Genomic DNA, 16,439 nt, shown 5'->3' with positions numbered 1-16,439 from the left:
ATCGGTTAAAGATATGTACTGCTTGCGACAGGGTTGACTTGAATTCCCTGTCAGTAGTTCTGCAGCCCATATTCCCTTGGTTGCTCTCGGAAATATCGTTCAAATATTGTATTTAAAGAAAAACCGTACGCTGCACGCGTTTTTTACTTAAAATAAATGATCTTACAACACCTGGAGATTTGAGATGAGATAAACCACGGGGTGCTGATTTCAGAGAAGCGTGTCGCAAGCGAGGACGGATCTAGAAAAAAAAAAGGGGGGGGGGGGTCAGGCTGTCCTGACTCCCTCCTCAATTTCTGTCTTCACATAGTGTTTAATTGACCCAGTGTATTACCCAATTTAATTGACCCATGGCTAACTGACCAAGGCTGGACTCCCTCTCAGAAAAATGTTGGGTCCGCCCCTGATAGCAGACAGTACGTGAATCAATTGACCTTTCCCTGTTTGTAAACAAATGACGTCATAGTGTTCGCCAGCGCCACCAATTTGGTAGAGTTGAACTACGCTCGAAGCTAGAGGCGAACAAGTGCCCATTCGTGGAACCCATCCCTCCCCTTCCGATTTGTTTCGGTCTCAGTCTGTCTACCAACGTCATGATGACGTTTCTCGGGTAGAGGTCTATTAACAAGAACTGGTTCCTTCAAGGTGTTGCTTCCGGAGACATATGAGTTTCCCGACTCTAGTATCCCTTCCCAATATTTGGACTATATTCCTCGATTATTAAAGAAATGACCGAAGTTGGGACGTTGAACCAGTGTAAACCAAAATTCTGGTGAGCTTACGGATAGAGAAGCCTCTGGCCAAGTGCAGGTCCAAATGACCATTGAAGGATATACAGGGTGTTTCTTTTTATCTGCAACAAATTTCCATAAAAAGGGGAGTTGCTTATTAGGACGCTTTCACTTTTGTCGGGCTGTTACTACGAAACCGTACTTTTTTTTTGCTCAGTTAGGAGACTAATTAACAGATATTTTAATCGACTTTTTAATTATTGACTTTAGGGAGCACATTGCAATTGCGTTATTACAGCCTCATGTCCACATAATGTGCTTGAGGCACTGATGAAGCACAAAAGTAGTCACAGCGCGCCCTAGGGACCTAAGTATTTGACCGCTATCGTCTACTGTAAACCGCAAGTGGTCGGCAAAAGAGCGTCAGTGACGTCTTTTCTTCTTCATGCGTTCGGAGTCGATAGCCGTATCACTCCTTTCATTCTGCTGCGCACGGCTCTCACCCTTCCCCGGTACGATAAGCGCTGATATGTAGCGGTGATGTACTGTTGGGGACACGGTAGTCTAAAATCTCCAGCCCGTGGCCGAGCAGTCCCCTATCGGCGATGTCGCACACGAAGGAACTATACCAATACAGATTCCGAGGTAAGGCCATGCAGCGCCACCTGTCAGGAGAGAGTACCTGAACCTGAACCATTGCATACTCGGCGTCGTCTGCTAGGAAGAGCAGTTGAGCGCGGCCTCCCCTCGGGGGGGTATTGGTATAGTTCCTTCGTGCACGACATGGCCGGTAGGGGGACTGCTCGGCCACGGGCTGGAGATTTTAGACAACCGTGTCCCAAACAGTACAAAGCTCCTTGCAAGCAAAAAATAAAACAAGAAAATGGAGATCGTGAGACATACCGCGAAAAGGGTTTGCCTGAATTGCGTGTGACGTCTTTCCGTGACGTTAAGTGAGGGCGGAGATATCGATGTCACTGTCGCTCCTTTGCCGATCACTTGCTATTCACAGCAGACGACGGAAGTAAAATACTTAGGTCTGTATATAGCGCGAGCTGTGATTACTTTTGTGCTTCATCAGTGGTTCGAGCGCATCATGTGGAGATCAGGCTTTAATAAATAATTAATTAATATTGACTAAAGTCAATAATTAAAAAGTTGATTAAAATATCTCTGTTAATTAGCCCCTTGATTGAGAAAAAAAAATACTGTTTCCTAGTAGCAGCCCCGTCGACTAATCCAATTATAAAAGTAAAAGTGTCCTAAGGCAACTCCCATTTTTATGAAAATTTGTTGCAGCTAAAAAGAAACACCCTGCATAATTCTTGTCCGGTTTGTCTCGTCTCTCTCGTGTCTTGTCTCTTCCCTCCGACTCAAAGAATTATGCTTCCCTCATCGAATATACACCAGGTCACTTGTACTCTTCTTTTGTGACCATTGACTCATTTTACGTCAGGCGAGACAAGGAGGTCCCATCGGCTTCATGCATTTTTATTATTTTTATATGTTTGGAAGCCCATCACATACTATTAGAATCGAAGAGTTCGAGGTCTACACTCTTAAAAAAAAAGGGTGTACTTTAATTCCTTTTCCTTGCCACATATACCACTCCCCTTTGGAGAGTACAATTATTACTCTCAAAAAGGAGTCTCCCCACTCCCTGAAGGGAGTGAGGAGACCCCTTAACTCCCTCCCGGAGAATAATTGTACACTCCAAAGGGAGTCATATATGTGGCAAGGGTGTACACCCAAGAAGGAGTTACTGTACACACTTTTTTTAAAGAGTGTAGCCGCAGTGCAGAGCAGCTGCACGGTACATTCTTGTGTGAGGTGGTGAAGTACCAGCGTTGAAAAGTGTCTGAGTCTGCAAATCTGTCCATTGCAACTATCATTTCGAACAGTTGAATGACTTCGTACAAGAGAAGTGTTCCTAGTGAGTGAGCAAGTGGATGCCTCAGCGATGACACTGACGACAGAGGTGCATGCCGCTGGGCTGGAAATAAAAACAACTTTGCTCCGAGCTGTCGAGGTCAAGATGTGTGCGTGTCCTGTTGATTGAGAAGAACTGCACAGGAGAAAAACGGCGCTGAGGTTCCTCTCTTACGCCTATCAAAGGAATCCACCACGTCGGAAAATTCGAGCATTCGAGCGAGTTCCCGTATGGAGACTTTCATGGGAAATGAGTCAGAACGTATGCGAAAGTGTGTCAAAATAGTTATTTCCTGGAGATTTCCTCTCGTTTCAACTATTTTTCTTGCTCTCTGGCTGTTTCCCTTTCGTTTTAAACATTGAGGCGGCATACTTCCCCTTTCAAAAATCCCGAGTACGCGAGTGTCCACTAAGAACCCCTCCCTTCTCCTTCTGTAAAAAAGAACTAAAATAGACGAAGAAGAAAAAAACTATATTCCAGGCATTTAGCAGTCCCTCGTTCACGAGAGACATGAGAGATACGAACATGCGCTATGATCTGTTTGAGCACACTTATTCCGGAAGCAATTGCAAGCATGAAAGGACACACTAATTGCGCCGGGACGGAGGTTGCAGACGACGGCAGGTGAGAGAGTTCTCCCGCACCCGCCAGAGCGCGCCACGTCTGTTCAGTTGGCTCACCTGGTGTACCTCCCTCCCCTCTCCCAGAGTTTGTTCATCTGCGTACCTCATTGTTGTGTCCGTCCTGCCGTCGGACAAGCACAGTTTTTGCGGATACACTGCAACGTGAATATGAACCGAGGGATTTTGCTTTGCCAACGGGTAACTTCGCAATCTCGGTAAGTGAAGCGAGACTTTGTCCCGGCAAAACTTTTTTTCGCCCGATGTTGATAGTTTCCCTGCAGTTTGAATCGGCGGGGTGAGCAAACGTCAGTTGGTCCGGACGGCGTTGAGGCGGACAATGATCTTGCGCGTGTGCGAGAAGGAAATCGCAGTCAGTACGCACGTTTAGCGTTCTACGAACTCACGATTATTCTGGTACAAATTCATTTGTCGTGCGTTCGCTCATGGAGATTTTAAAATATACTCTCACAAAGTTTTATGCTCCGTTTTAATGAGTAAGCTTCGGCTCAATACACACGGCAGAGGGATGTCTGCGGGTTTGTCATTTCACGCGCGTGAAACTCTTATTTCTTGCCCAGTTCAAGTTTGGGAGGCGCATAAATACTAACTCGGCACAATTCCCCATGAAGTCGACCCAGAACGTACAATCTCCCAGCAGCAATATCCCGTTACACCGGCAGGCCAACCTCTCAAGCTAACGCCACACAACTTGTATCTTCATTATATGTTTTGCATGGAAGCGAGCGACTCAAAGTAATGATTTCACGGGCAGCGTGCATGCTTCAGTGTACGGTCGTTACAAAGATTCTAGGCACGGTTTGGGGGGGGGATTTGTCGTGCAGGATGTTCAGGACGTAGAGAGAGAGAGAAAAAATATTGAGAAGTAGAAGAAAAATCACGTAACTATACGCCAGGAGGTATAGCAAGCGAGGCATTTCCCACGACACTTCGCATTAATGTTTTTCTCGGTCATCTTCATATGACGCGCTCTGTTATATAGGCGGATTTTCTTAAAATTTTATTTCGATACCTTATAATGTAAAATAGCGCGTCTTTCAATTCTGCAAAATTGAAATTCTCTTTTCGACGATAATATATCCAGCTGTGTCACAAAAAAAAAAAAAAAGAAAAACGAAAGTAACGTAACAAAATCTACATTTTGCGGTTTTACGTCGCGAACAAGCTATAGGACCCAGTTCGTCTGCGCAGCACACTGTTCTTGACGAGAGAGAACTTATTACAGAGAGTCCGCAACCCTTGCAATAAGAAAGAGAACAAGTTGCCAACCGAAGCGTGACGTTCAGACAAAAAAAAAAAAAAAAAAAAAAGACTGAGCGAAAAAGCAAAAGCGCACGGGAGCAACCTCACGAGGTAGCAAAAAGTCTTTAAGTCCCATAGCAATATCTCCTTCATTACGATTTCTATTCGACAACGCTAGATGCATGCATGCGAGGAAAGTGCGGGGACAATGCAGTTATCATTATCATCATCATCATAAAGAGAGTGAAAAAGAAGCACAAAGCGGACGGGACCGTTGACCGCCTCTTCAATGGCGAACAGTCGCTCCATCCTATTCGGACCGCCCTCATCAAGGTGCTTCTTCGACACTAAACTAGTGTCGGGGGGAAAAAAAAAATATATCGGGTCAGAGAGGCTCTACAGGTCATTTATGATATGCATAAAAAGTCGGTCAATTCAGGCAAAATTCTCGGAGGTCAGGCAAGGTGAGAAGATAGTCGTTGCGCGTGCTTCCAGACGTGCCAAGGATTTCTATGTAGTCTATGTGGTGGGAGTATCATATGCGTCCTGGGCAGACTTCGCAGTGAACTGTGTGCCGACATTTGTCAAAAAGCGTCTGAGGAAAACCAAGGGAAACGTTCTAGCACTGTAGATATGTGGGGTAGTTGGTAACATGGTGGTGTAGACATATCGAACGAGAACATATCGAATGGGAACAGTTTCTTTACAATTTTACAGTATTTACACTGTGTCTGTCAGTATTTACGTGTGCACGGGAGCTGGTCGTATTGACAGTTGGTGGCAGCCTGGTGATGACGGATACGCCTTGCTCTTGAAGACTCTGGCACGGCTGCACGAACGTTGGGGACATTCCTCGGCGCCGTCTTCAGCAGCTTTGCCAGAGTTCTGCATGAACGAGCAGCGCTGAGTACGGTGGCGTGTGCTCGAAGCACCTTCAGCAACTGCGTGAGCGGACGGGTAGCTGAGAACGAAGCACAGCGTCTCACCACGCTGTGCATTCACGCCCAGCTGTAGATGAGAATGGTATATGACATGGCAGCGATGTAACATTGCTCTTACTGGTCCGCTGAGGTTCTGGACGTTGGGACATCTTGCCCTACAGTATAGTTGTTACAGAGAGATATAAGCGATTAACAATGGAGACGGATTAGAAAATATAACGGCGTATCGTTCAACGTGTGTACGCAACAAACGGCGAAGTTTTGCTTTTAGAGTATGGAGTTCGCAGGAAGCCCAGGTGAATGAATAGGACACAGTGAATTCAGTGTTTGGCCTAATTTCAGTCCTCGTTTTTGTCCGCGCATGCGTGTAAATGCATGTGCTAGAGAGAGCTACTTGATGCACGGGTGAACATTTAAGAAAAGAGAAAGATATACGTATAGAGGCCCTTCAGACGAGGGCTTGGTCACCCACGCACCTTTATTAGGTTCCTAATTGAGCACAGCCATCCAGTTATGTTGAGCCACTACGTGGCTTATATCTACATATAAGCAGCATTACCAGTACGGTATACTAGGAGCTGCAACTGTCATAACCGGTCTGCAAGTCCAGTTGTGTGCGGAAACCACGCGAGAGCGTGCGTGCAGACGTTGCTCGACTGGTCAGCATCTTCAAATCCTTTAGGTCACGAAATGCGGGAGGGCGAGTCGTGCGGTATCGGATTTAACAGTGCGGCGACTGTCTTCTTGGTATTCGGTAGTTCATACGGAACGCTCAGAAGTCAGGAGTTCTTGGAAGAAGTTCCTGGCAAACGAGAGTTGGGATGGCTCACAAATTAGAGTCATACCATAGTTAGTAACTGTCGAAGCCCATAGAAAACCCAACGATGCGGTGGGAGTTAAATGGAGGAAGCTCCTACATATCGAATAGGAGACGGAGGGGCCCCTGATATATCGAATAGGAGAGTGTTCGGTTTCATTGATAGGACTGATTGAGAATTCGGCGATACGGTGGGGATAAATTGAGGAAGCTCCCACATATCGAATAGGAGACCGAGGAAGACCCGATATACCGCATAGGAGAGTGTTTGGTTTGATTGACTGTTTGAAAAATTCGGCTATACGGCGGGGGAAAGTGGTTGAAGCTCCGACATATCGAATAGGAGACTGAGGGAGTCCCGATATATCGAATAGGAGAGTGTTTGATTTTAGAGATTTTGAGTGTCTGTTTGAAAATACGGCGACACGGTGGAGGAAAATGAAGGAAGCTACCACATATCGAATAGGAGACGGAGTGAGCCCCGATATATCGAATAAGAGAGTGTTTGATTTGAGTGATTTTGAGTGTCAGCTCGAAAATTCGGCGACACGGTGGGGGAAAGTGAAGGAAGCTCCCACATATCGAATAGGAGACGGAGGGAGCCCCGATATATCGAATAAGAGAGTGTTTGATTTGAGTGATTTTGAGTGTCAGTTCGAAAATTCGGCGACACGGTGGGGGAAAGTGAAGGAAGCTCCCACATATCGAATAGGAGACGGAGGGAGCCCCGATATATCGAATAAGAGAGTGTTTGATTTGAGTGATTTTGAGTGTCTGTTTGAAAATTCGGCGACACGGTGGGGGAAAGTGAAGGAAGCTCCCACATATCGAATAGGAGACGGAGGGAGCCCCGATATATCGAATAAGAGAGTGTTTGATTTGAGTGATTTTGAGTGTCAGTTCGAAAATTCGGCGACACGGTGGGGGAAAGTGAAGGAAGCTCCCACATATCGAATAGGAGACGGAGGGAGCCCCGATATACCGAATAGGAGACTGTTTCATTGCTCTGCCCAGCAGAAGGACAGTCTCGTGTTAGAAACGAAAACGGCTACCCATCCGGGAGTCTCCTCCGTCCATATTTGGCACATGACTTTCTTCGGTTCTGTGCCAACTATACCCTCTAGTGGACACAATTGATGAAAGTTCGTCGTCGCGCGACAATGTTACAGGATAGAGTACACCACTTAAAACGATATTTGGAGTGGAGCTTTTCTCGCTTGTTTGTCATGTTCCCCGTACGTGTCGTGGCAGGTCTGGAGACAAAATGGGCAGCGTTTAAGGAATAATTGGAGCGGTGACAGCCGCTTACACAAGGTTGGTTGTTACACACGCGGCCATCGTCTAAAATTATCTCCTTCCATTGTGGTTCTAAGAAAGTGAATGCGGGCTAGCCATACGAAGAGAATGACAGACAAGGGCGCAACGAACGCTTTAATTTCTAGGTCGGGGATGCACCGGCTTTACACTTCCACGCGACAGGTGGTTCGCACGTCGACACCGATGCTGTTGGACAAGTTCGATTCCTTTGATGCGTCTGTCACACCGAACAGCTGGGCTACCCGTGAAACGGAGCAGTCGGGGGAAACCGCTGGTCCCCGTTTTTCATGGCGCGACTGCCGTTGCAAAATGCAAAGGGGCTTTGTTAGTTCTATTTGGGAACGGAAGCGAAACCTTAAAAAAAAAAAGAGAGAGAGAGAGAGAGAGAGAGAGAGAGAGAGAGAGAGATGTCGGAAACGAGAGTGAGCAGCCCTACCAAGCAGAAAGCGGAAGTGGGGTCGAAAGCGGAGAGGAGGAAACAAGGAGCTCTAGAGGGGTTCGAGTTCTTTGTAGGGGAGGGGGTGTTCATTCATTGCAGGAAGTTGTGGAGGTGAAGTCTGTCACGGCTTCTTCTTCTTTCTTTTTTCTTTTTAAGAGTGGAAGAAGTCTGATACAGATGTGTGCTTGTGTTCATTAGTCTTCTTGAGCCTATGAACCACAGCATACCTACATTCCATTACACAAAAAACAGCAACTTTATTTTAGTGATGTTGATTGGGGAGTTTCATCGCCAGGGTCGATACTCTATTCCATTGCTGGCGCTAGTGTAGTGAAATGGAATAATGAGTCGCCTCACTGTGAGGGCCGAAGGCCTACGGTGTCCAAAAAGTTTAGAAGTACTTTTAGGGCAGCACTTGGTGGGCTGGATTTGGGCCATGGACGAAGCAGTTCTGACATAATGAGAGGGCGAGAGTCCCGCTGATTTAGAAACACTGAAGGTGTGGATCTGAAAGGTTGGTATAGGGCGCGCAATAGAGAAGGATCTAGATCTCTAGATCTTCCAGATCACCGCAGTGACGGCACCTTGGAGAGTCAACTTGTTGCAAGTGGTAACGCCACTGAGCTGTGAATGCAAATGACCCTTCACTCTCTAAGAAAGCACACTCCCGTTGCTTCCGCGATGTTATCTCCGTCGGTCCTCTCGTTGTCCGGGGTGGTCTGTATAGCGTCTATGTACGGCGAGAAGGGTCATTGCCGAGTCTCTGTATGCAAGCAGAGAGTCGTCTCACTATATGCATTTAGGAGGGAAGCATAACCATCAAGATTATAGTTAGGGAGCGACTTTTTCGGGTTAAATCCCTTTCTCAGATTCCGAGGGGTGAGGGGTGGGGTAAAAATCGGGCGCTATTTTAAAATCTGTAATTCGGAGATAAATCGGGCGATAATTGTGCCTTCGGGTGTTATCGAGTGTTTTTGTTTCTCCTCTTGTCTAATAACTCCTTTCCTAATCTCTCTCTCTCTCTCTTTTTTTTGCGGGGTCGTGACCTTCCAGCGGTAATTCCCGAAGGCATATGGACAGTGTTTACATACATGGGTGTATTGCTGGGAACGTATAAGTGACCCATTCTTACATGTAGTTACACGTAGCGACCTTTGTTCGTCTTCGGTGAAAACGTCACTTGCGGATTTCATAGTGACTGGAATTCGGGGAGAAATCGGGTTTAACCCGAATTGGTCGGAGGTCAGTTCGGGGGGGAATAACCGGGCGGAATCGAGTTTAACCCGAAAAAGTCGCTCCCTAATTATAGTGTACAATTCTCTAATGTGTATTCTCGTTTCCAGCCAGTTACCGTATGCGATTATGTCACGAGTATGAATGTGAGAGATCACTGTAAACTGAAAAACACCCTTATTGGTGTAAATGGCTTGTCCTATAACTGACACCTCTTTTTACACCATATGGTCTTAGAACACCCTTTTCAGAGGGTGTATTCTGTGTAAGACACCCTTTGAAAGGGTGCTTTTCCTTGAAAATGCCTTCTTTTGCACCCTTTAGACACCCTTTTAGGAGGGTGTTTAACAACTTGACACCCTCCTAAAAGGGTGTTTAAAGGGTGCAAAAGAAAGCATTTTCAAGGAAAAGCACTTTTTCAAAGGGTGTCTTACACAGAATACACCCTCTGAAAAGGGTGTTCTAAGACCATATGATGTAAAAAGAGGTGTCAGTTATAGGACAAGCCATTTACACCCATAAGGGTGCTTTTCAGTTTACAGTGATATTGCACGTATAAGAAGTCTTTCCCACTGTCTTTCTTTTTCGCTTTGTCGCAGCAGTGGCAACCTACTAGTTCCGTGTCTTTGTTTCCCTGCAGTCTCGCGCAATGGGCGCTCAATTAACCTTCACCTTCCGCTGAAGTCGACCCTAACCGTTTTGAAGGCTCTTGAATGTCACGGAGACGCCAGGGTGGCCGACTGGCATTCTGAGCTCAATTACGAGCTCGAACGAAAAAGTCCGCTGGAAAGGTCCAGCTGGAGTACGTGGGCTATCACGCCTTCCCTCCTCGTATATGGAACGAGCTGGTAACCCGCGAAGTGTTCAAGTTACTTGTTTTTTTTTAAATTCCGTGTCAGCGCCGCGAAGCAACTATGGCTATGAGCGGCGTATAGACGTGGACAGATGAAGAGAGGACAGCAGGAAGGAGTGGGGGACAGGGGGGTTAGTATGCGTCCTGGGCCGACTTCAAGGGGAACTGTGCCGACATTCGTCTGGAAAGTCTTCGGAAAACCCAGGGAAAACCTCAGACAGCACAGCCGGTGACAGGATTCGAACCTGTGTCACCTCCCAGTCTCGGCGTGCAAAGCGATCACTCTAACCACTATGCCATGGGAGCTGGTCAAGTTAATTGTGTGAGTGGATCTAGAGATAAGCTACGATTGCAAAACAAGTTTTGTTTGATGAACCTTTGCTGCCGCAACGCGCGGCCCTCTGTGAAGACCAGTAGAACGCCCGAGAGACGAAAAGATAACCATTACCTAGCAGTTCAGTGCATCTGAGTGAAGTGTTCCCACGTGTTCGGAAAGACGCTTTCGGTAATCGTGCAACTCCTCGAACTAATGGATCTCAGAGGGAGCGCTTCGCTTTCATAGAAGACATCCCGTAAATACTGACTATATGCACCCGATGACATTGTACGAACATTTTCAAATTGTTGCTGAACCATCTCTTTGCGACCTTTTGGAGCCTTGGAAGTTACACATTTTAGGAAAAGTGTTTCAGAAGCGTACAGAATGCCAACGTTTAAAATGGCGGTTGAACGAGACGTCGTTTGTGTCCAAATCCCATGATTCTCATCGTCAAATCATATCAACAACCAAACACTAAGCGGAACAAAGTGAACAACGTGATCAGTTGCAGAGCTCTTGTAGAAGGCAGGCCAGTCTAAAGGAGGTGACTTCGTTTCTCTTGACAGTGCAGTCACTATAGAAACTACGACCTGAGGACTCAACCACAGAACGGACCCTTAATCTCCACTTCTGTCGCTTTCTCCTGGAACTGGTTATGTTCCAAAATGGGGAATGTTCTTCAACGAGTGCCTTAGTTGATAATGCTGACGGGAACAAGAAAAAAAGTGCCTCAGTTCTTCTCTGAAAAGGCGAGATGACTCTAACAATGTACATATAGATGAACCCTTCTGCAGCAATTCCTGCTGATCATCCTCGTGTGCCGTGAGCGCAATCATTGTCCTAGAAAGTCACGCAAACAAACGGCGCTCCGATAAACGGTGATGAATGAAGAATGATGAACAATACCGTTCCGCGAACAATGACCGTGCGGGGGCCGCCATTCAGTTGCCCTGCATCTCTGAAGACTCATGCATGGAGAAACGTTCTTCCGGTGGCATGCTAAGTGCGTCCCTCCCGCGCTGCAAGATTATAACCGAGGTCTTGTCTATCGAATGCCATCCGAATACACACCTCACTAGCAATACCACAGGGTTAGAATACGGGTGCAGCTCTCCAATACTTCCACTCTTATCTATGCCTGGGCACGAACTCGTGTCTGCGAATCGAATGCGAAACCAGGCACGCTTCAACAATGAGTTCGTCGTCGTCGGTTGGGACAAAAAAAAAAAATCAAAGACATCTCGGAAATACGGGCTTCAAAAAACATGTGGGGACACGCCTATAGCGTCTTTAGGATGCACACTGTGGAAGTCCTTCTTTCTTCTTACCCACTGGAAGTTTTCCTCCTCCTGAATAGTAGTGGTAAAGAACGCCTTGCAAGCTATTATGTTTTCCTTTCTAATATCTCAGCACGTGCTACGAGGCAGCCTGCATAGGAGGATCAGTTGCCAATGTGTGTCCAACTGCTGATCACACGGTTGCGGGTTCGAAGGGTGTGATCCAAATCAGCATCAACATCATAATCCATCGCGTGACATCATATTCATTTAACATCATCATGACATCACACTATCACTGAACATCACATGGCGGTGGTGGTGGTGGTGATAGGGCTTGCCGTTGTCGGCCTCACGTATGTGGGCAACGTCACGACTGACGCCCTGAGGGAATGTGCGTCCTGGGCCGACTTCTAAGGGAACTGTGTCTACATATGTCTGAAAGCGTCTGAGGAAAACCCAGGAAAAACCCCAGACAGCACAGCCGGCACTGGGATTCGAACCCGGGTACCTCCCAGTCTGAACATCACATCATTCTCCATAATGCCATGGTGATGGCCATCAGCAGTGACCACCAGTCGTCGCCTGTGATCACCAGTTTCTCGCGACGTATACCCCACTCATGTCTATTATCATCTCCACGAGGTGTCGCACTGTTGACGGATCGGACGTCGTCTGTTGACTATTTTGCGCGACGCACGCGCGGCTGTTGTTGTCGTCGAGGAGGGAAATTGTATAAGATTGCATTCTGGAAGCCCCCCGTGCCGTGGGAACGGGTCACGCGGCGACAAACGGGTCCAGCACAATGTGCATCGACAAATTCAAGGACATGCGCTTCTTCCTCGTCGTCGCCAGTGTTGCATGGACAAGGATCGTCAATTGAGAAGAGAAATGGGACGGCAACCATATTGAAAAGAGGCAAGGTGAACCGGTCACTCACTCCCTGGGAAGAGCCGCTCAACGGGATCTGCCGGTGGTGGCCTCCTTTCGAGATTGTTTTCTCGGATGACCCCGGCGTCCCGTCGTGACCGCTCGCGCCGCCAACTCTTCCGCAGCTGCTCATCCGATCACGCAGGGCGGATCCGTTACAAAAGCCATTGAGGAGGCAGCGAAAACTGTCGCCTTACATATTCGATGATTACGATATCGGACAATACCATTGTTGCACTTGGAAATCTTTCACCTCCTTTGGATTTCATTCGTGAGGGAATTCATGCCCGTCCGCATTCGTTCTTCGTTGCCACGATCGGCAGCCCCGAAGATTCAGAAGGCGCCTGAAGAGTCTCCCGGTGCTAAAGGCAGATAGGATTTCTGTTAGAATAATATATGATATCTTCATGTGTAAACAAACAACTGTGTAGTACAAAAGTCAGCAGAGACAGGCACAAAATTCAGGAGGTAAAACAAGTGACAATTCCAGACATTGCGGACTCGCTTGTGGGCAACAGACATTGTCGAGACGTGTCCAATGTATGCCGTTCGGAAAAGGATGTCATTTTGGGCGGTTCACGGCCCACTCGACGTATTGTTGCACAAAACGTGTGCTGTGGCGCCCCTGGTGGCGTTCGACGTTACTGTGCAGCTTGTATGTCTAGAGTCACGATCGTACAAGTTTCATCGACACATTCGTTTCCAATATTGCCTGGAGACGTACTATAACCCAAATAATTATCGGTAGCTATTGTATGCTGTAGTTAGTAGGGCCCACTACCAATATATTTCAACGGGGACCTACTTCTTTACATCAATGCGCAAACCGAAAACTTAACGGAACAGGCGGCGCATTGTGATGCAGACGACAGTCCGCCCCCTATGGCTGGCGTCTTCAAGTTCAGCACTGAATGGGTTCCAGATAACATCTGTGCGTACCGTTGTAAACTTTATAGTTTCGCTCGTAAATATTTTATTCCGTAACGCAACGTAATGTCGGTGGCTATTTTGGTGTTTAGATTGTGTAACTTACCCCGGATCCGTTTTCCCGAGTCTCCTAGCGTCACGCAGAGGTCGTTCAAATCGTACACGGCAGAATCCAGTCTCTGAAGTGTAGCTTCTACAACAGCGCGACGCCTCATTTAATTACCCCGGGGAAAATTAACCTCTCGTCGAGGGAGTCGCTAAAAAATGTCACGTCACGTGTCAGGGAGGAGCACTGGTTGATCGACCTTCAGGTCAGACATGCACTAGAGGCGGTCAACTGTGACCGCCGTACATATAGGATACGGAACGTTTTCGGGGAAGTTATATCGTCACAAGGATTTTTCAACACGAAGATAGGAAAGGCTTCTTGATGCAGGACGTGCACGTAAATTGCTGTGCGTGCGCGAAGGAAGTTAGTTAAGACACGCCGAGATGATTGCTGCCGCTATCAGCAAGTTGTAGACTTTTCCTGGAGCACCGTGAATCGTTGCTATATACCTTCCTGAGCCGCATTTCCTGAAAAGCTTTCTTGGGTTCATATCCTTAACGGAATTCGTCGATATAAATTTTCAAGCAAACAATTAATCAATTATTAATAATTACCAATCAATCCGCACCCCAACAAAGCACCTTATACGGATGCAGTTTCTTCACCTCTCTGTTTTCCCATCCTCCTAGCTGTTGACCTACAATACCCGTGAACCCTTAACGCATCATCCCTATAAGACCTTACATATCGTGCCAATGATGAAGACGGTGCCCAGAAGAAGAACAGTCTCTGTTCGAAATATCGGCGACTCTCGTCCTCTCTCTCTCTTTCTCTATTTTTTTTTTAAATTTTATTTTCGACTCATCAACTTATCTCGTCCTGGACGTGCACTTCTCATAACATAATCAAAGGTACAGGTCTTCCGAAGCGGAGGTGACTTGTCTCGCCGAACCTACCTCGGGATCAAAGGAGGGCTGGTCGGATACTCCCTGATTCCCATCCAATTCCCATCCCATAGCACTGAAGGTCATTTGTGCTTTCAGTTGATATTAACGCGCAGTTTCGTAGAGGAACAGGGACCCGTGTCCGCTTACTGACCCTAAAGTTCCAAGGTCCGAACCCAGTGGAGGGCGCCGCATCTTGGTGGTGAGCCGAAATACAGTGAACCCTCGTTAATATGACCCCCGATAATCTGACATACTCGCTTTACGACCATACTCCTGGGGAACAATGCAGTGCAAACCTCTGCAAATCCCCCCGTTAATATGACAATTCCGCATTATGACCAAAATTTTCGGGAACGACCATGGTCATAATAACGAGGGTTCACTGTATCTGCTCCAGACGCGCAAAATCAATCAACGCGGAGAAGACCATCCTCGCGGCACTCATGATCACAGTTGCCCCGCGGCGAAAAACCACGATTTATTTAAATATTTTAAGTTAACAACCGATCAGGATTCCTTCCTACTAGTCCTCCTCTGCCTCCTACTACAGTGAACCCTCGTTATTATGACCATGGTCGTTCCCGAAAATTTTGGTCATAATGCGGAATTGTCATATTAACGGGGGGATTTGCAGAGGTTTGCACTGCATTGTTCCCCAGGAGTATGGTCGTAAAGCGAGTATGTCAGATTATCGGGGGTCATATTAACGAGGGTTCACTGTATATATAACTACTCCTTTGCCGCGTTTTCGTTCGGGCTGACACAGCGTGATTCAGCGAACACTGGCGATTCTGCAGGGAAGCCCGAAATCAGGGTACTTGTACCCATAACGTTTCAAGGAGCCCCTTTAAGGAAAGGCTCGTGATGCGCGCCGTCCGTGTGGTATTCCAATTAGGGCGATGAACAGGTTGAGCCAGTTGCGCCATTCAGATGGGATGCGCGATGGCCTTTGTGTTCTCTCGTTAGGCTTAACAATGTCCGGCCGAACGAAATAGCGCGTTGCCACAGCGTCAATTGTATCGCGTTTTCACTTTTTTAATTGTGGGCCCGCTCGGCCAATTAGCGTTCCCCTGGCACGTCGCTATTCTTAACCTTGACGCGACTCCGTTCCCAGAGGAATCGTGGACATTTCAGGGCAGCGCTCGCGGGGGTGGAAGCAGATGATGACGGTGCCACCGGCTAACGGGAAAAAAAAAAAAAGCGCCGGTCATCTCCAACCGGTCGCGTTCTGTACCACGGACATCGTATACGTACAGTCTCGTTGTGGTGTGCCCCAGCAGCCCTACCGTGTGGACCTACAGAACATCCTCTGGTTCGTGGTAGATCCAAGGTCGTACTGAAGACTGGAAGGTGTTAGGTTCGAATCCTACCACCAGCTGCGATGTCTTGAATTCTATCTTTGTCTTCCAACAGACATTCCAGAAGGACTTCGGCGCGATTCTCTTTGCTCTCCGTCCGGGACAGGTACTATAACCTCCCGTGTCCTTGTATCTGTCGACGCCGTCACTCCGCTGACAGCTACAACTGCTTTGCGGTGCAGAAATCTCTTGTAGGAAGTCGAAGGTCGCGTTTGACAAAGTACCACGTCGATAACTGTGTAGTTTAAGAAGACGGGTGACACACCCGTTCATCAGTGACGTATATATAAACTAAGCGGTGGTTCTACAGGTATCTCACCATGAAGTACAGAAGATGACAATGATAATTCGGCGATAATTCGAAGAATATGATAATTCGATAACTATGATCATGAATGTCACCACGGTGGTCGTTCCGCGGATTAATTTTAACCATCCGATGGTTCTTTAAAACGCGCTCTACGACACACCGAATTTAAACGTCCCTC

At 47.2% G+C, this 16,439-nt stretch overlaps 1 protein-coding gene across 2 annotated transcripts in view; it reads left to right on the top strand.

Annotated features, from left to right (window-relative positions):
• The first annotated feature begins 3,385 nt into the window (after positions 1 to 3,385).
• Positions 3,386 to 16,439, top strand: part of LOC135368904 (cadherin-23-like) — a 31,112-nt gene continuing 18,058 nt past the window's right edge. For both annotated transcript variants that reach the window (XM_064602458.1, XM_064602457.1), the window contains exon 1: positions 3,386 to 3,499. The gene's annotated coding sequence lies outside the window, so the exon portion shown is untranslated. The remainder of the gene's footprint in view (positions 3,500 to 16,439) is intronic.

Source organism: Ornithodoros turicata, chromosome 9, assembly GCF_037126465.1.
Source record: "Ornithodoros turicata isolate Travis chromosome 9, ASM3712646v1, whole genome shotgun sequence".
NCBI lineage: Eukaryota > Metazoa > Arthropoda > Arachnida > Ixodida > Argasidae > Ornithodoros > Ornithodoros turicata.
The sequence above is the reverse complement of the archived record's forward strand: the minus strand, read 5'-3'. Positions and strand labels throughout refer to the sequence as shown.